This window comes from Eupeodes corollae, chromosome 3 (assembly GCF_945859685.1).
Source record: "Eupeodes corollae chromosome 3, idEupCoro1.1, whole genome shotgun sequence".
In the NCBI taxonomy this organism is placed as follows: domain Eukaryota; kingdom Metazoa; phylum Arthropoda; class Insecta; order Diptera; family Syrphidae; genus Eupeodes; species Eupeodes corollae.
In genome coordinates this window covers 10,294,867-10,316,307 of record NC_079149.1, presented here as the reverse complement: position 1 = coordinate 10,316,307, position 21,441 = coordinate 10,294,867, and the positions used below count along the sequence as shown (strand labels likewise).

General features: G+C 36.3%; 1 protein-coding gene across 2 annotated transcripts in view; it reads right to left on the bottom strand.

The window, feature by feature from the left end:
* The window catches only part of LOC129949248 (ras-specific guanine nucleotide-releasing factor RalGPS1), a 77,345-nt gene extending 59,204 nt beyond the window's left edge, over positions 1-18,141 (bottom strand). Inside the window, exon 1 of one of the 2 annotated variants that reach the window (XM_056060581.1) lies at positions 17,601-18,141. The gene's annotated coding sequence lies outside the window, so the exon portion shown is untranslated. The remainder of the gene's footprint in view (positions 1-17,600) is intronic. The other variant, XM_056060582.1, reaches the window with a different exon arrangement.
* Positions 18,142-21,441: the final 3,300 nt, after the last annotated feature.

The window sequence follows — 21,441 nt, the reverse complement described above, 5'->3', positions numbered from 1 at the left end:
AACCAAACCCAGATAATTTGCCTCTCGGTGTGTTGAATAATTGTATTATTGAATATGTTGGAAAAGTTAGAAATTTAGGTTTGGTCTTTAACAACAGGTTAACTTGGAATAACCATGTCCATACAGTTGTTTCAAAGGTTTATGCTTCACTTAGAGGACTTTCTGTTACTAAAAATTCAAAAATTCGCGTGGTGATCGTTTAAATGGCGTAGTGTTTCATAATTTCAACTTTTGAAACCGCAAAATGTGAAAAGTAAAGTGATCCTTTTTAACTAAATTGATACTCCAGGTTTTTCCAAGCATGAATTCATCCAGCTTTTCTCCACTTTTGCCCAGGAATATTGATCACTCAGGAAACATCTTAAAACGTTCCAATAATAGAGATTTTAATAATTTGCACTCGAAGACTCTTTACGAGGAATTAATTGGGATGTCATGAAAAGTGCTTTTTCAGATAAACTGTTTGAATTCGCCATTAAATTGAAAGTCCTTTGTGCTCCGGTGAGAGTTGTAAGTCACAAGCCCCTATAGTTTTGTATTGACTGTTGTGCTACCTAGTTATTTTTAATCATCACGCTATGCATATCTATAATTAAGCGTTGTAATAAAAGGTATTTTCCCGTCACATTAGAAAGACTTGATGATTACTCCCATTCCTAAAACCAGTTCGAATACCGAATTCCGTCCCATCGGAATCGTTTCTTTTCTGTTTACAAAGTTTTGAAAGAGTTATTGCAGAAACTGCTTACAATTTCTTCTTTTCCATAATTCTATTGTCTTCAAAACAATCACGTTTAAGGTCTGGTTACAGAAGTGCAACGGTACAACTTGATGTCATCGAACAAGCAAGAAATAAGTTCGATAGTGCTTTTAGACTATTCTAAGGAATTTGATACTATAGATCACAAACTTATGTGTTTAAAGGTACAAAAAATGTATAAATTTCCTCCAGAAGCTGAAGGGTCCCGCTAAATAAAGCCAAGTGAAATAAGGCCATTCTTCAAGAATCGGCTTTTAAAAAGAAACCTTATTGGTGGCGTAAAGAACTAGAACCATTCAGAAAGAGCTGCCGCAAACTCTTCAACAGATCTACGTACACTAGATCACCTTCTGACTGGGACTTATACAAACAAGCTCTAAAGCAATATAAAAAAGAATTAAGAAAGAGTAAGAGGTCTTCTTGGAGAAATTTTTGTGGTAAAATAGAAAATACTTCAGAAGCCTCAAGACTCAGGAAAATTCTCTCAAAAAGTCCAACAATACCTAGTGCTTTAAAGACAGAAACAGGCACATGGACTATCACAGATGAAGAATCTCTTAACCTGTTATTAGACACCCACTTTCCAGGTAGTTCTAACATACTCAACGACTTAACATCAGAGTCTCAAGCTTCTACAAGCGATTTAGTTGATCTAATAACGCGGGAAAAACTGCAATGGGCCATAGACAGCTTTGATCCATATAAATCTCCAGGACCAGACGGAATCATTCCGGCCGAACTACAAAAATGCTCAGACATGATTATTCCACTATTGGAAATCATTCTGACAAGCTGTGTAAGGTTGAGATATATTCCCAAAGCCTGGAGAATGGCAAAAGTAGTCTTCATTCCCAAAGCAGGGAAACCCCTTAAGATCTACGACCAATCATCCTATCATCCTTCCTTCTTAAAACCTTGGAAAGATTGATTGAAATTTATATCAGACATAATTTAAAACCATGTCTCATTTCCACAGCTCAACATGCTTACTTTAAGGGAAAATTAGTAGAATCAGCACTTCATTCGCTGGTACGTACTATTGAACATTCCCTCGAATACAAAGAATATAACCTGGTAGCGTTCCTAGATATTGAAGGAGCTTTCAACAACGTCAGTAACCAGGCGATCACAACAGCAATGGATAAGCTGAAATTAGAGAAGTCACTCATAGATCTTATAAGTCTCATGCTCAAAAGCAGGACAATAATTTCTAACATGAGAAGTTTTACTACCACCAGATCGGTGAATCGAGGCACTCCCCAAGGTGGAGTCCTTTCGCCTCTTTTATGGAACATGGTAGTAAACGACCTACTTACAGCATTGGTAGCAGAGGGTTTTAAGGTGATTGCCTATGCTGACGACGTTGCGATATCCGTATCTGGGAAGCACCCCCAAGTTCTCTCGGAACTCCTAAAAATTCCCTAAACAGGCTAACTAAATGGGCTAAGCAATGTGGATTGGACGTCAACCCACACAAAACAGAATTAATACTCTTTTCGAGAAGATATAAAATTCCTCAGATTAGCCCACCCAAGATTAGAGGAATACCATTAAGCTTTTCCGATCAAGCTAAATATTTGGGCCTTATTTTAGAAAAAAAAATAAATTGGAAGGCAAATATTGATGAAAGAGTCAAAAAGGCTACTGTAGCGCTTTTTACTTGTAAAAAGACCATAGGATCAAAATGGGGCTTCTCCCCAAAAAAAACCCACTGGCTATACACTTCGGTAATTAGGCCGATACTCATTAATGGAGCCGTCGTATGGTGGACCGCACTGGACAAGATGGTAAATCTAAATAAGCTCATTAAAGTGCAGCGGTCAGCAGGTATGTGCATCACTGGAGCACTTCGCACAACACCAACCGCAGCACTGGAAGTGCTTTTAAACCTAACACCACTTGACATCTTCTCTAAAAAGGTGGCTGCCAACTCATGTGTAAGGCTTAGAGCCACCTCTCAATGGACCAGTAACAATACTGGACATACTACTATTCTAGACAATTTCAGATCTATCCCAGATCGCTTAGACTATACCACCCCAAAAATGGTATTTGGTAAAAGATTCCATGTGTCCATCCCTTCAAGATCCTCCTGGGAAGAAGAGGGACCCCTGGAAGACGATGCGTTACACTTCTATACTGACGGTTCAAAGACCGATCACGGAGTTGGAAGTGGTATCTTTTCAGAACAACTGAATCTCAGTCTATCCTATAAACTTCCCAATCAATGTAGTGTATTCCAGGCAGAAGTAATGGCGATTAAAGAAGCTCTATCCTGGCTCAAAGAAAACGTTATATCTTGTAAGGATAAACGAATCTTCTCAGACAGCCAAGCCGCTCTTAAATCTCTCGCGTCTGTCTCCACAAACTCTCGAACAGTCCACGATTGTCAATCATCTCTGAATGAGATGACGGAACAGTTTAACATTCACCTCATTTGGGTGCCGGTCCACAGAGACATTCAAATATCTTCTCAAGCAATATGCTCTAGAAACAACAAATGCTAGATGGTCACAAAGTACCACCTGTCTAGCAACCAAGCAAATATGGCCAAGTATTGACTTAAAACGGTCAAAAAGCTTGATATCACTGAGCAGACAAAGTATAAGCTCTACAATTGGAGTAATAACGGGACACTGCCTCATAGGAAGACATGCTCTGAGGCTAGGGGTCTACACAAATGACTTCTGTAGAAGCTGCATGGACGAGGAGGAAGAGGAAACAGTCCAACACCTTCTGTGTACATGTCCAGCACTCTCCATTAGAAGGAATTACTTTCTCGGTAATCCCTTCTTCGATAACACCAGTGAACTGGCAACGATTGACACAAAACGTCTCTCTAACTTTATTAAAAGGACAAAATGGTTGGTTTAAATTCATTATTCTCCCATGAGTAACCTTATTAGTGGTATCACAATGGACCCTTGAGGTCTACGTGTGTCAATGACATCTGGACAGCCACTCCAACCTAACCTAACCTATGAAGGAGGGAGCATTATGGTCTGGGGGTGTTTCGCATGGTCAGGAACGGGAAAATTGGTGCGAATCGAGACAACAATGATAGCAGATGTCTACGAGTACATTGATATAATCAATGAAAATCTGGAGGAGTCGTTGCTGATGGTTGGTCTAGAAGATGACCTCGTCTTCCAACAAAACAACGACCCCAAGCATACGGCTAGGAAAACACAGTATTTCTTTCGTTCTTCCAAGATCAAACTGGTCGATTGGCAGGCCTAATCACCAGATTTGAATCCAATCGAGAATTTGTAGTCTATTTTGAACTCCAATTTCGAAAAGGGGGAAGTTATGAATCGCGACAACTTATTTGTTCCCGACATTTAAAAAATCTCGTGGAAAGTATGCCAAGGCGTCTACTAGCTGTTATCGAGGCTAAAGGAGGGCATACGAAGTACTAAATAAGTTTCAACTTTATCTTTCCTTCTATCCACGACCAAGTCAAATGGGGTCAAGTTGGAAACAAGTTATATTGCTACGGTGAGGCAGGTTCTCATATTTTCGGTAGTACATAAGCATGTCAAGATTCTAACGACTGACTTTTTTGTTGACAAAAGTTCCATTATTACTTTGTTCCAAAATATTACACTCGAGTAAGCTTAGAAGAACCGACTCTGGAAGTTCTTTGAATCATATTTGTATTTTTTTCTTCAAGAGAAATATGGCTTTTATTTTGCAATAAAACGGTTATATTTTAATTATTGAATAAGTCCTCAGTTCGAGAAAACGAAGTTCAGCTTTTGATGTCAATTGTGAAGTCCGTTTTTCTTAATTTAAAAAAACTCATGTCTGTGCGACATTCACGACATTATCTACAGATAATTAAAGCCTTGGGATGTGGACCTTAATAATATCGGTTGACGATTTGCGTGACTTTTTGAAGGCGTCTAAAACGGTACCCCTATATTACTAGCCTGACATTGTTAACAATTCCTCAAATGGAATACTTTTAAGTTATCTCTTTATTTCAATACTTAAAATATCTTAAAATGTTTAATATTTAAATGAGTAAGTTTATGAATACTTTTAAGTCTATTTCAACGAAAATTCAAAAAGCAGAATATTCCAAATCACGCTTGCAATTTGAGTCACTCTGCCTTTCTTCTAAATATTTGAAATTTTTCTTCTTGTTTTCCAAATTGAATTTGAATTTCCCAAGAATAAGAATCTTAGTTCTTACCTCAAATACCACCTCCCCCTCTCTTTGCTAACACCCCTTCATCAGAATTATTTCTTGTTATGTGTTTGACTACTCTAATTTCGATTCCGACTCCGACAACAAAAAAATAAAATGCAAATTCTGCATCATTCAAAAACAACACATCTCCCCCTCAGATCTTATACACAACTTGGCCTACAATTGCATCCTCAATATAGAAGTGGTGCTGAAGCTGAATGCTGATGGTCGGACAATATAATATTGTAATATTGTGTGTGGTTCTCAAGCCGTTGGTTGGTTGTACTGGTGCTGATGTTGAAGCTGATGCTGATGCTGATGCTAAAGCTGGTGGTTGGTGTGCACCAGAATTGTGGCCTAGTTTCATAAACTTTGTTTTGTGGGTCAAAACCAAATCGAAAAAGCACTCAGCAACACATAAATGTACGTCAATGTTCTTTTAACACACAAAATAATACAAACTTCTTAATGCACAAAATTGCAATGAAGATTTTTTAAAAACAATTTCAAAAATGTTTATAAACATGAAAAACAAAAATAGAAACATAACAATTTTAAATCACTTCCAAATTCTCAAAAAGTGATGTGGATGGGTTTCTTTTGGGAGGGATAGAAAAGAGGGTTTCAATTGCATCTTGCTTTCAAAAATAGAACATTACACGTTTTGTTATAAGAACATTCACTTTCTATCTTAATGTACAGAGATATGAATGTGTATTGAACTTTCAATTGTTTAATTGATTTAGTGGCAATTAGGTGAGAATCGTGCTCCATTCAATTGATTGGAATTTTTATTTTAATTTATTTCTTCTTAATTTTCTCACACAAATGTAAAGTAACAACATAAATTAGAAGAAAAAAAAAGAAACACAAATAACACATTCCTACCTACTTCGGAATATGCATTCATTTAAGTTGGAAAACGAAAATAAAATGTTAAGCATTTGAGTTGAACTTTCAAACTATAGCGTGGGTACACTTGAAACAAAACACAAATAATTTCATTTGAACATCACGGTCACATGTTTATTGATATTTAATTTTAATTATTAAGTTCATTTAACTCTTAGGCGTGATATTAGACACACATTATTACTCTTGAGTTCAAAAAAATAGTAGTAACTTCGACACCACTGGAACTTTGCTATTTACTCTCATTTGTCATATGATAAAATAGTTTATCTCATTTTAACCGTTTGTTCTTAACAAATTTACAGTTATGTTTTTGCATACATAATTATTTCAACTACAACAGGTGTCAGTCAAGTTTTAGATTTCTCTGTAGCAAGAACTGTGCAAAATAATAATAGTAAAAGATTTATCAAAATGAATGCTTGGGATACTGAAAAAATAATTTGAATGGTGCATCGGTACCATGCTTTGCAGTTCGTCATTTGCGTCCAAAGTGAATTTATACTGGAATTTGCCGGTACTCCACCGAGTAGATGGAAAGGCTGGTGAACATGTTTGCCGAATTTGGAATCATCGCACGAAGACCGTACCATTGAGATCCCAATGTTCGTGTTGAGGATACAATAGCTGCTATAACAGTAATACAGGCAAATACAAGCGTTTCGTCTCGAAACTTGTTGGCGCAAATTGGAGTTACCAGATGGTCATTACAACGGATACACTATATCAAAAAATTGTTTGTTCAGGTGATTGTTCAAAATAATAGCTAAGGTACAGATTTTCAACCATTCTTTTTTCCATTTTGGTATTCTTCATTATAAAAGGATTAAAAACAAAATAAATTAGTACAAACTTTATGAAGAAGAAAAAATGCAACAAATTAGGCAAAGTAGGAAATCAAAGGTCAAAAAATTGCAGTGATAAAAAACTTAATTATATGTAAGTTTTAGTAGCGAGTGTGATAACTCTTCTTTTTTATAACATCCTGAAGGCGATTCGTAATAGAGAAAACTAGTTTTGAAGTGACTTCCGGCGAAATTTTGTTCCATGATTCCAATAGAAGGGCTTTTAGCTGGTTTTTATTACTTATTTTTGATTCTCGGACCTTTCTCCCTAAACAAAAGAAGGGGTTGGTGGAGATGTGTACTCTGAACGACTGAAATTAAGTCTCTTTTTCCGCCCTCCCAATCATTGTAGCGTGTTCCAGGCGGAACTTTTGGCGATAAAAGAAGTCTTGTCTTGGCTCAAAGAAAACGTGGTAACAACATCTGATATTTTCTCTGATAGCCAGGTCGCTATCAAATCTCTAGACTCTATCTCTACAAACTCTATAACAGTCCATAACTGTCGATCATATCTAATGGAGATGGCGCAACAGTTTAATATTCACTTTTGCTGGGTGCCGGGCCATAGAGACATTCCAGGTAACTGTAAGGCAGATGAACTCGCAAGGAACGGTACAGTACAGCCCATCCTGCCACGTTTGGCAAGTACTGGCATACCAATCGCTACTTGTAAACTGCTGCTAATGCAAGACGCTGTGAGGGGGGCAGGCACCAGGTGGAACAACATCACCACGTGTCAAGTCACAAAAAACATCTGGCCAACACTGGATTTAAAACGTTCAAGGTGCGTGCTAGGTGTCATAACCGGACACTGTCTAATAGGAAAGCACGCCACAAGACTAGGCGTATTGTCAAATGACTTTTGCAGAAGTTGTATGGACGAGGAAGAGGAAGAAGAAGCCTCAAGATTCATGTGGTATCACAATGGGCCATTAAACTGGCCTAAGTGTGTCCGTTACCATCTTGGACAGCCACTATAACCCAACCTAACCTAACCTCCCTAAATAATCCCACAGACTATCAATATGATTAAGGTCTGGGGATTAGGGAGGATGAGGCAATTGCGATTTAACATTATAGAGAAGCCACTCCTTTACTATCCTTGATGAATGTTTAGGATCGTTGTCTTGCACAAGTAAAGAGTCGTCTTTACGTCAAAGACATTAAACTTGCTTTCGTCAAGGAATAACACATTCCTTCCAAAAATCATCTGGTTACAAAACGTATGCATTCGCATAGTTCAAGCGGTTTGAAATGTCTGCTTTTGATATATAGGTTTTTTGTGTGACGTGCCACCATTATATCCCTTTGAATGCAGAAAGTTCCAAACAGTTTGAGGGTTAAGCGATATTCCATCATTTGCTTGAATGTCAGCAGCTATTTTAAGAGCACTTAACTTGGGATCATCCTTTACCATTCTTTCAATTTTTCGTTCCATATGAGCGTCTAGTATTTTTTTGTACCTCTTGCTGGGACCACTTCAAAGCTTTTATTTTTCAAATAATTTTTAAATACATATTGAACTGTAGACCGTCTTCCGATAGTTGACGATATCTCAGCATAACTTTTTCCGTCGTATCTTACTTATACTTCTTTATGAGAAGCCTCCATTTTCAAAACAAACATCGCAAAATTAAAAAAAAAAAACAAAAATTGAAAAGATCAATACACCACGCCATACTGAGCCTAGATCTCTCCATATCATAACCGTTATTTCCATTTTGTTAGAGAAGAGAGCAGTGTACGAACATTTGTTTGTTGTACGAGCAATTTTTTGATATTCTTTTCAAAATTCTACCAACGTTAAAAAAAAAACCATGAGGCAAAGCTCAAACATTTTGTTGCAGTTTTGTTACATTTCCTATTATACATTATAATTTTATCAAATGAAGTCAATAAACTTAGATTTGAGGTAGGAAGTTCATAGTGTAAGGGATATAGTGTAGCATTATGTCACCTTTCGCTGAAGACGAAATGCCGTTAAAATGAGTCTACTAACTAGACAGACACCCAAAACATGCAAGTCAAAGGTCTAAGATATGGTTTCGCGTTTATACTGTTGAGGTTATGAGTTGAACAGCAAGATCAACTGAACTCGAGCCCATTCAAAATGTTTGGTGTAATATTAAAAACAAATGATGAAAGCAATAGTGTTGAGCTTTTGTACTTCTTGAGCGGTTTCATAGCTCATTAAATGGCCGTCAAAAGGGTTATACAATGAAGTTTGGACCTTGAGTAACCTTCTTTTTTTCTTTTAATTTAAAGTTTAAATTTTTTTCAATTACTACTATTTTTCCGAACACCTTTTTTCTGAATTAGGTTTAAGGTGGTTTGATTTAAGAAATTAAGGAATTAGGATTATTAATCCGTCTAAAATATTACTTAACATGCGTTCAATCTCGTATTGGATAAGCTATCCTCTATATTCTATAGACAACCAAAAACGGTGTTTTAAGGGCAATCAATTGTATGATAATTTCGCAAAGTAAAACCCTTTGTCTTCTAGGACAGTAAACAAAGCATAGTTTTCTAGTTTTTTTGAAAAAAGGTGTTCTTGACCCCTTTTCCTTAAAAGACGTATAAATGAAGCTCTCCACAAGAACTCACTTTCGTTAGAATTTTTAAATGTAAATACATATAGATAAATCTTTCTAAACTGAAGTACTAGCTACTGAAGCTGTAAAATGTGATTTAAAAATGGCTTAATTATGTGTCCACTTGAGTTTATGAAAAATTAACAAATTTCTTCACATAGTCCATAATTACATGACCAAAACTGTACATGTCCATTGAACATACCAACATGAATTTATTTAATAAATATTTAAAGAAAACAATCACGTTGGCACATTCTCTTTCAACAACCATACGTTCAACCAAAAACTCTAAATGAGAAAGTAAACAAAATTATTTCAACAATAAAAATTATTATAGTTCATGCTACACCCCCGCCTGCTACTCTTCTTTCTAATCAAACAAAATTTTGATTAGTTCAACAAACATAAACACCACCATTGTTTATGGTATCAAGCGAGTAATTCTTAGAAACAAATTTATAAATAAAATTCCAATAAAACCAAAGTAGCCTCTTTGTTTGGTCACTTTTGATTTTGATGATTATTTTCGATTACCTCCTGAAACAACAAAATTTACTACTGCCGCCTGTGCGTCTCGGTCCGGTCTTAGTGTTTCACTCCTCAGGGAGAATCTGGATTTCCAATTCTACGACACATGACATTTCTATACTGGCACTTTTGGAAACATACCCGTGTAAGTATAAACATATGTATGTACCGAAATGTCTATAAATATTTTTCCATTATTCGATCTTTCTGTGTCGGAACTCGGAAGGTCCATTCTCCATCTCCATTTTATGAATCGGGTACGGATTCCATTGAAGACTCCTACTACATCAATCTGTCTGTTAGGATGAAGGTATACCTATTCCTGTTGCTGCTTCCTACTCAATTTTGACGGCGTCATTTCCAAAGGATATGAAAATAGAATTCCATTTACAATTTTCTGTATTCTGTTTAGTGTCGTAATCGCCGCGTCGTAGTTCGTCCTTCGTCTAAGGTTGCTGCCAGCTTCCACCCACTGCACTGTCTCATCCGCCTCCGATAGAGTAGTCTATGGGCACCGGAAATTTCCGAGTTTACCTCCTCGTACTGATTTTGTTTGCTTTGTGTGAGGTGTATTCCAAACTTGAAGGTCAAAGTAGCGCAAGTTGTATTCATCAATTCATAGGTAGGTAGCTAGAACACTGAGAAAATAAGTCTTTTTATTTGCAAACTCTTATCTTAAGTTAAATCTTACTTGTTCCTCCGAGGATACCTCCGGCCGCAGACCCATCACGGACATTTCAGAGCGAATGCCGATGCTGTGGAAAATTATATCGTCTCAAAAAGCTTGAATTGATAACCTTTTGGTTTTTCTTTCAGTGTAGTTGGCATTCAATTTGTTTTGATTTTTCTCCTCCTTTTGGAATATTGAAATATGTATGCGGTATCAGATGAAATGCTTCTTCTGACGTAGTAGGTGATGCCTATTCATAGAGATTTGAATCTGGCATTGTGGCTGGTTCTGGGATGAAAATGTCTTGATGGGTGGTGGAGTTGTGACAGGGAAGGCAGAAGGAGATATTTTATTTAAGGGAGCTGGAGAATTATATTTTATTACAGACGAAATTCCATTCTATTAATATTATTTCAAGATAAAGGAAGAGAATGAGCAGCAAATTGAATTCCATCATTCATAAATGTGTAGATATATATTTTTGTGTTTGTATATTTCTTTAATTGGTATTTATCTTAATTTAATATTTTCATATTATCGTTTAGAACAAATCAAGATTTTTTTTTATATTTGAATTTAGTTACTCAGAAAATGGGTGTCGGCCACATCACCATCATTTCTCAGAATATTTCAAATCTTATGAGGTTAAATAAACAATAAAATAAAATTTATCTAACCGTATTTTACTTGGTTTTATTGTAATTGTGGAGAAGGGTGTGTTTATGAATGTTGGACCTGGATCTGGATCTGCGATAAACGAAACGACTGTCACGACCCGAAGCGACGCGACGATGATGTGGGCAACAATGGAAGCAAAGTTTGAAGTGGACTTATTGTGAAAATTGTGCTTTGTCTGATGTTGAATGAAGACACTGTTTTTAATAATTTATTTATGTATTATTTTTGATTCATTCAAGTCGATTATAGAATTCGTTGGATATGATCCGGATGGTATCCGACTTTTTATTTAAGTTTTAGTTTTAGCTTTTGGAGAGAGAATCGGGGCTTTATAAAATGTATGGATTTTCGGAAGTATATCGATTCTTTATATTTTTTTTGGATTTTTATTGGATCATATTTCGAAGCTTTTGCTTATCTGTAGGTGGTTGAAGTTACAAAGTATTTAAATTGATTGGATTTTCATTGGATTAGTAATTACCTTTCATTGGATTAGTAATTACCATTCGGATAGGTCAATTCAAGTTGTATTGGATAGATTTTAGTCTGAAAACCATAAAATAAATGCTGGTGTGCCCCAGGGCTCTGTTTTATACCCAACACTTTTTATCATTTTTATTGTCTGCAACATCTAATCCAATACATAGTTTCGCTGACGATAGTACTCTTAGTTTTTCATATTCGTTTTCAGACTCACATCCATCTTCTTTGGATGTGGAACTGCAACGAGAAAATAGGATAAGTTCATTAAATTCTGATCTAAACAGCATTGTACAATGGGGATTAAAAAACCGCGTGGAATTTAATGCTTCGAAAACCCAATGCTGTCTTGTATCGTTAAAGCGAGGTATACCCCCAATGCCATTATCCATGGATGACACTTGCATCGGGTAGACTAAACACCTTGATATTCTCGGTATGTGTGGCACCAACCACCTCTTGCGATGCAAAAAGTATTTCACCCCTTCTGATCTGGCTGTTATCTACAAGACTTGCATACGTCCAAAGCTTGAGTATAACTCCCATCTCTGGGCTGGTGCTCCTGCAACTTACTTAAGCCTCTTGGATAGTATTGAACGTAGAGCATTTAAATTGATAGATGATAATATCATCATAAGTTCATTAACTTTGCTTGAACATCGTCGTAAAGTCTCTTGTCTGACCCTTTTTTAGCGTTATTTTAACGGATTATACTCTTGTAAAATAGCCAGGTGCATTCCTCCCTTAAACAGTTCAACCGTAATACTCGCGCTTCTAGGAATGCTCATCAGTATATACTCGGACCCAACTTCGGCCGTTCTGTCAAATGCAGAGATTCGTTCTTTAGCCGTACTACGCGAATGTGGAATGCCTTACCACACTCTGTCTTTCCTAGGCACCGGCATCTCCTTTTAAACCCTCTCTCCTTTTCCTAGTGCTCTCATTGTGCCTCTTCAATTTGCTTTTACGTCTTTTAAAGTCACGAATATTTTTTAGATTTGTAGGCAGTTGGTTCATAATTGATGGTATCGTAAAGTTAAGTTGTCGTTTTCCGTAGTTGTTGTATATCATCGACATTTCAAGTAGACCTTGCTCTCGTCTTCTAGTGTTTACACCATGTGAAATAGTTCATTGGAGTCTTAAATCCTCGTAGTATTCAAGAACTGCTGTCATCCTAAATATATTTTCGACATTCAAGCACTTCAAATGTAGATGGTTTTTATTAATCATGTTTTACAATTCTCCTCTGTAGATTAACAAGTTTATCTGTATGCGTTTTTGCGGCATTTCCCCAAGCTAATACTCAATATCTTAATCGAGATTCAACAAGTGAATAGTAAAACTGTTTTTGAACATCTTTTGTTGAATATTTTTCCAGATGAAATAACGCAAACATAGCACTCCTCATACTTTGCCTTACGATAGTAATATGCTCGTGCCACAGAAAGTGTTCATCTATTGTAACTCCAAGGTATTTGATTGATTGAACTAATTCAATGGCATCACTTTTTCTTGAAATCGGACTTTCAGGATTTTAAAGAAAATGTTGACTGTCTCTTTTTGTTTGTTTGGTGCAAGAATGTGCATAATTTTCGTTTCAAAATCGTTCCAAAATCGTACCAAAATCGTGGCACCATCGAGAGACTTCATCAAACTCCTGTTGCATCGTAGAAATCGCGGCTTCAAGACATATGTGTGTGACAACAGTAGCTATATCGTCTGCATATGCAAAAACTGGGCTTTTCTTAAAAATCCATAGGAGTGCATCCGTAAAAAAAGGACCGGACCCAGTTTTGACCCTTGTGGTACACCATGTGTGCAACTTCTTTCTTTGCTCCATGAAATTCCAACCTTAACTCTGAATGTTCTTCCTATGAGATAGCTCTCTATCCATTTCCATAGAGTTCCCCTTATGCCAATTCTGTAAAGAACATCCAAAAGTTTATTGTGACTCAACGTGTCAAATGGCTTGCTGAAGTCCACGAAAATAACCATGTTAATAGTATTACAGAATTCGCCAACAAGTCTTCCCATATTTTTAACTTTTTGAAAACCATTGATTGCAGCAAGCTGTGTTTTTCAATAAACTTGTATAATCGTCTTAAGACAACTTCTTCAAGACATTTTTCAACAGCTGACAAGATCGAAATTGGCCTATAGTTGAGAATTCCACTTTTTTTCCTCCTTTATAACTGAAGCCTTCAAAATTTTCGGTACACACCCTTGTGTCAAACTTCTGTTCACAATTTGTTGAATCAATGGTGTTAACAGATTTGCATTGAGTTTAATGTCGCATCATCTTATTCTTCTACATAAATTGATTGAGGACGTTGTTAACAAGGAGGTAGGAATGAGGATTCACCGTTTTTAAGGACAAACTGGACAAATATTGTTTTCCATCCACTCGAAAAAAAGAGCTGTAGAGTAATGGACAGATGGCAAAACTTACATAGTGGTTTTGCTAGTGTTGAAGAATAGCTCTTCATTAAAATAGCGGGGATACTATCCAGGCCCGAACCTGAAAAAAGGAGACCCTCTAAACTGCACCAACTATAGAGGAATCGGTCTACTTAACATCGCCTATAAAAGCTTCTCTGCCGTAATATGTGAACGTCTTAAGCCCATCGTCAACAACCTGATAGGTCCTTATCAGTATGGTTTCGGACCAGGAAAGTCCACAGTCGATCAAATATTCACATTACGGCAGATACTGGAACAAGCCCAAGAATACCAAATCGACACCCACCATCTTTTCATCGATTTCAAGGCCGCATATGACAGCATCTAGAGGGACGAGCTGTATAGAGCCATCTCTGGTTTTGGCACCCCTGCCAAACTCGTTCGTTTGTGCAGGATGACCATGGAGAATTCACGCTGCTCCATAAAGGTTGGAAACAACTTAACAGAACCTTTCGATGTCAAAAAAGGTTTTAGACAAGGTGATGCGCTATCATACGATTTTTTTAACGTGCTTGAAAGAATATTGCAGAGCTCACACGTGAACACTAGAGGCACAATCTTTCAAAAGTCTGTTCAATTACTAGAATGTCGTCAAGAAAGGACCTACAACACTGACGTCTTGATCAAAACGTCAACACCGACAAGGACTTCGTCTACCTAGGCTCCGCTGTAAACCCAGAAAACAACACCAGCGCTGAGATCAAACGCAGAATAACTCTTGCTAACCGCTGTTTTTTTGGACTAAGAAAGCAATTGAGTAGTAATGTCCTCTCTCGAGGGACCAAAGTGTTGCTATATAAGACCCTTATCATCCCCGTCCTGCTATACGGTGCAGAAGCATGGACCATGACAAAAGCGGATGAAAGCACCTTGGGTCGCTTCGAGAGAAAAGTTCTTCGTGTGATCTACGGTCCCGTATGCATCGAAGGGGAGTGGAGGAGAAGATGGAACGACGAACTGTACGGGCTGTACAGCGACGTAGACTTAGCCAGAAGGGTAAAAGTCCAACGACTAAGATAGCTGGGTCACGCATGGAAACCAATGCTCCGGCCCGGAAAGTCTTCGAATCCACACCCACAGGACAGCGCAGTTCACTGTACCGCCACCTTAAGTAAGTAAGTACTATCCGCGCCAGCGGATTTGAGAAATTTGAAAATTTTGAGTTCATTACGTGCTCTAGCAACTTCACAAGAACGAAAAAAGATATTTCCATAAAATCTTCTCAGAAGTACAGGAGGAGTCATGTCGCACCAAAATAAAAGCAAACTGCGCTGCAAGCAAATTGACTTTATCAATCGAGCTTAAAAGGAATGTAATTGGAATAGGGCATCAGGCAGATCACGTAGTCTTACGCACATTTTTTTCAATAACCTAAAATGTTTACTACTTTTTCTGGTCATGGAAAATGTTGTACGTCGAAAATGTCCATTATAGGTCTTTCTACCTTGTTTAATCTTATTCCTTCTTTCCGTATTGGTTTATTGATTGGCTTTGCAAACCAGGAACCTTACATCTTTGATCCTAATAACCTCTTTACAACTCGAATTAAACAATGAATTCTTTGGGTTTAATAGATTTAACTTTCATTCAACACAAAATTAAGTTTGTAACCATATCTGCTTTGGAATTTAAGTCACTGTCGTGGAAGCATAGTGACCAATGACCAATTAATGATTCTGAAGATTTGGTATGAAGTCTTTTTGCCAACATTAAGCTTCACTGTTTGTGATAGTTTAATCATTTATTTAAAAATGCAATTAAGTGTAAGATAGTGTTTCAAGTTTCAATTTGAAAACCCTTCCGCTTTGTCACCTTTTCGGGGCTATACTTACAACAAATTCAAAGATTTTCAAAATAAGCCACAGCTTATGTATGACTTTTACAAGTATGTATATAGTAATGAAGGTAGGTACAAGGGTAAACAAAACAAAAAGCTATTAAAAAAATGCGAAATTCAAGTTTTAACCCTGCAAATCTTTTAGCTAGCATTTTGTCACTTTTATTGCACTTGACCTTTTTTAACGAAGTTTAATTCTTTTTTATGCAACTCAGTTTTAGTAAAAATGTCTACCTTTCATTTGTTTGAACTTCTACGATGTAGGTACTAGGAACTTATATTGTTTATAAGGCAAAGTATGTAGGTAAGTCCTATAAAATTAGTAATACAATATTAGGATTAGGAGTGATTCAGTTTTTCTTATGTATTACGGGCAGTGTTAAATTTCAAGATGTTTATCACGTTTGCAAAATGAGTCAACAATCTCTTTAAAAGGATCAACATGGAATTGGTAGGTAGCACCTGTCTCCCATCCGGTTTTTTTTTTTGTTTTGTTTATGGCAAGACATGTAGAGCTGTATGTATGCTTGTATATACGTACAGCTGTTTCCATAAAAAGTTAATAATTTTTTACAGCACACCAGGTGCGTCCTGGCTTCTACCGATTCCATAAAAATGGCAACTCGTTCTCGATGCATCGAAGCATAAATGCAACACCACCATTTCAGATAACAATATATGCACTCTGATGAAAATTCGAAAGGCGCTTCCTTCCTTTTATAACCACTAACAAAACAACCACCACCGCCAAGCCGTGACGCCAGACCAACGAATCAACAAACCCTATGACCATAAACAAACAAGCAAAACAACAAAAACAACAACAACAAAAACACAATAAGAGAGAACTACTAACAAAACAACAGAAATAAATATGAAAGAATAGTGAATCATCAGCCGCAACGCAAATATGGGTGCGCGCTGTTGGTTGTGGAGTGAAGTGGAGCCTTAACTCGACTCGACTCATGAGTGATGGTTCACCAGGCTCAGTCGTCAGCCAGCCATAATATGAATCCAAATGCGAATCCACCCAAAGCCAGCCCCAATGAATCCCTCTTTTGTTTCTCAGTTCAAATTTGGGAACCAAAAATCGATTTCTGCGGCGGAAATGGAAATGGAAATCGAATGTTAATTTTAATTTCAATCTAAAACCTATGACAACGAGAAGGAGAACGACCGACGCGATGATGACGGAAACCCAATGCAACGATGGGAACGAGAATAACATAAACTACCTACTCCTCCAAATTGGGAATAAGTTACCTACTGTGAGTTTAGCTGAGGAAGGTCCGGTTTCGCATGTAGAAGCAGCAGCAGCTGCATTTAGCACTTGATAACATTGATTCGTCCATCGACAAGTTTGCAAGTCGTTCGAGGAAGCCGGGTTTCTCGGTTAGAGTTTGAGTTTGGGTTTGAGGTTGAGGCAAATGAAGAATATTATGGAACTAAAATAAAACAAGCTTTGCCTTTTATTTCGTATCATGCCGTAGCCGTAAAAGTTTTTTGGACATTGCAAGTTCTATAAATAGGTATACACAATCTGTCTGTGAGGACGAGAATGCTCCACCTTTTCCCTGCCTCCTACTTTCTGCCCGTCTCCCGTACCCTTTCCCATTTATGATTCTTCAAATTACTTACCGTGTATAGTTTTTTTTTGAAGCTCCCCCGAATTTTTTGTGGGACTTCTTGTGATGATATTCCTTTGTTTTTCGCGTTTATTTAACTATTTTATTCTTGATTATTTTTCACTTTTCTTTCGATTTTTCTTTTTTTTAATTTTCACACCAGAACACCCGAAATTTGATTTGAATTTTCTTCTTTTTTTTTCAGGACAAGAACGAGAATTTTGATTTTTTAACTTCACTTCACTCTGGGCAAATTTTATTTTGTATTTTTATTTTTTATTTTTCTATTTTCTTTTCTTTTTTGATTTCTATTTGTTTTAATTATTTAAATTGCACTTCCAGCTGAGTTGATATTTTCGTTTTGTTGTGACATTAATTAAATTATAAAATGAACAAAATAAAATAATAATTAAAAATAAAAAAAGGAAACTTCACGACGATGAACAAAAAGAAAACTATAAACTATTTTTGTGGGATTTGCAAAAACCCAACCCGACGACGCAAGCTGACGGAACGGATAACCTAATCCGCACGATGCTAGAATTTTACTTATTTATTTGTTCTTGGTTTTCTTTTCTGTTCGCCATCGCCATCGTTTGCCTGCCTCTTTTCCAGTTGGATTCGGAGCAGTGCTGGCAAAAGTAGTAGTATTTTAGTACTTTTTTGTATCTAAATAGTACCGTTATGTTATTATAACGCTCGTAAATAAGATTTATCATCCAGTGACACTTTTATTTTATCTCGCTTTCACATTTGAAAATAAAGTTTAAATGTTACCCCCTTTTTCATTGTCTCCTTTTTACTATATTAGCTGGGGAAGAAATTTAAATGATGAGACGTCAAAATGAGTTTCTTCAAATAATCCACCAAATTACTGTTAATTAAACACTTGGCAGCACTTTTATACACGATCTTTGTTTTTCATTGGTTTTTTCCATTTTGTTTTTGACAGACAACAATTTATTTTATTGTTTTTTGTTTTTATAATATTGAAATAATCTTATCAAATGTCACTTTTGACAATTCTACTATATAAAAAGAGTAATTAAATCATACACTTCATTCTTATTTCATATAATTCGTTAATCGACATAAATGTATTGAAAGTACTATATTTTCACATTTCTCATCGACAGCACTGATTGACGAAGTTTTTCCATTTTCCATTACCCAAGTTCCATTCTCATGTTTTGATACAAGCGGAATGAAAAAATTCCAGTTGGAATGATTTGGTTATGAGATTTTTCGATTTTGAAGTCTTTCGCAATGGAAGTGTTCAGAGAAATTGATGGTAATTTTGAATCGTTTTTTAAAAGTTTGTTTGTTTGCAGTTAGACGTTTTGATTGAAATTTTATTAATGTTGTTTGTTGAAAATGAATATTTTTGCTACAATAAATAATCCAGGAACTACGCAATGTTTTATTTTGTGATTATCTTTAATATACATGGCGTAAGGTCATACTAGAAGTATGGGTTCAAATCGTGTCTTTTTCACGTCAACTGTCTTTTGAGAAAAATTGAAAAATCTTTTAAGAGTGATTCTTATTATTAAAAAGTATTTCACATATTTGGGGCTGTTCATAAATGTTTGCTAAGCTCTTGCTAACTTGTTACTAAGCAAGCCCAAAGTTAAAGACATTCATAAATAAATTTAAAACTTAGTTTAGGGCTAAACATGTAGTCTAACTATAAACATAGAAAATCCAGTGCTTAAGTAGTTATTATCCAACCAAATGTCATATTTGATCTTTGCTTGTAAATTGAATATTGAAAAAGTAAATCATAACAAATAAATGTAACGTTAACTTGCTATCCGGGAAAATGTCGATTGAAAATGCAATTAAAGAATCAAGAACTCACACCTTTAGTAATTCTCTATAAATATGCCCCATTATGTTCTTAAAATTTGACATTTAAATTAAAAGTTCTTTTGTAGCCAAAAATATAAAAAGTAAACATTTTCTAGAAAGCCAGTTTTCCAGTTTTATTTTTAGAAATGTTTTAAAAATCTGAATTCAAAATTAAGTTTTAATATTAAGTTTTGTCTGAGGCTTGTACAAAATGACAAAATATAATATGAAATCTGATGAACTGACAAAATGACATTTTAAAATTATTAAATTTAATATTTTGAATATTTAATAAAAACGTGGGTTATCCATTTTGCGTTTTCAAAAGTAAACTTGAATAAAACGCATATAAAATATTTGTATTCATGTTTTTTTTATTATTATAAAGTTTAAACGTTGACATTAAACAAACACTACATCACGCGAATTGTTGCAAGCATTGATGCTCTTGAAGAAGTTTTCGACCAGTTTTTGACACATAAGGAGCGGTATCTAAGCCACTTGACGAATGTTTGTGGCCAGTTGATATCGCCACGACGAGAAATTACGTGCCCGGAAAATGTCTTTTGCAATAAAGGAATATTCGCTCGATTTGTGTGGCATGTAGCCTGTGTCTTGTTGAAACTACATGTTCTCCAAGTCGTGTTCTTCAATGGCAGGTTAAAAAAAAGTCGGTTATCATATGACCAAAGAGCTCCGAATTGACGGTGACCGTCATTCCATCGTCGTTTTCGATCACACCTCCAGACCAAAGAGCGCAACAAACAGTGACTTTTTGCAAATGCAATGGACGACGAGGAGTCACCAATTTCGGGTCTTTGGCAACACTTTCACTTAGAGCAGCGATATTCTCACCGGTATGAGCAAAACGATTATGCACATACCTAAAAATATCTTCAACCCATTCAGTCCCTTCAAATTTCTTCACAATTTTGCCAATTACTTGTGTATCACCATTTTTGAAGCAGTGTGCGATACTTAAGCGATCCTATTTCGTAAATATCAGACTGTCAACCGAAAAAAAATGGTTTAACAACTTAGTTGACAGATGTCGAATTTCTATGCCCTATACTTTTGAAACCGCAAAATGGATAATCCGTTATTATCATGCAGTTATTTTTTTACAAAAAACTGCAATAGCTAATTTACCGGTAGCCACTAGGTGCCGCTCCCATAAAAACCCACGATAATAGTACTATAGGTTTTATATAACCAAACAGAAAATGTCAATACAGTTTGACATGCACAACTATCAAATCATAGTTTTACAAACTTAACTGTCAAACCATAATTTTTATCATAACCTTTTGACATATTTTCCAAAGAATTCTTGTGACAGTTTTCAATCTATCATCATATTTCAAAGGATGTTTAAACAGCATGAGAAGTTTTTCTTGGCTGACAGTTGAGAATGTCAAACTGAGTTAAATTTTCTTCATTTGATTTCAGCGCTATTGTCGTTGTCTGTGTCCTTAACTACCTCAAAGTTAAAACTGTCCATGGTGACGTTTTGTCCAAGACGTCGTTGTTCAATGTCCTTTTTTGATGACAGCATATACTTGGTCTTGGTCTCATTGACCACTAAACCCATCTTCTTCACTTCCGTCGCAATGCTTAAAAACGCTCCACTGACATCTCGCTTTGATCTTCCAAATGTGTCAATATTATCAGCGTATCCGAGTAGTTGGATGGGCCTTTAGAAGATTGTGCCTCTAGTGTTGACGGTTGAGTTTTGCACAATTCTTTCCAGAACGATGTTGAAGAAGTCGCATGACAGTGCATCGCCTTGTCTAAAACCTTTTTTGACATCAAATGCATCGGTAAGATCTTTTCCGACCTTGATAGAGCAGCGTGCATTCTCCATCGTCATTCTGCACAAACGGATAAGTTTGACAGGGATGCCAAAACTAGACATTGCTCGGTAGAGCTCTTCCCTATAGATGCTGTCATACGCGGCTTTAAAATCGATAAAAAGATGGTGGGTATCGATTTGAAGCTCCTGG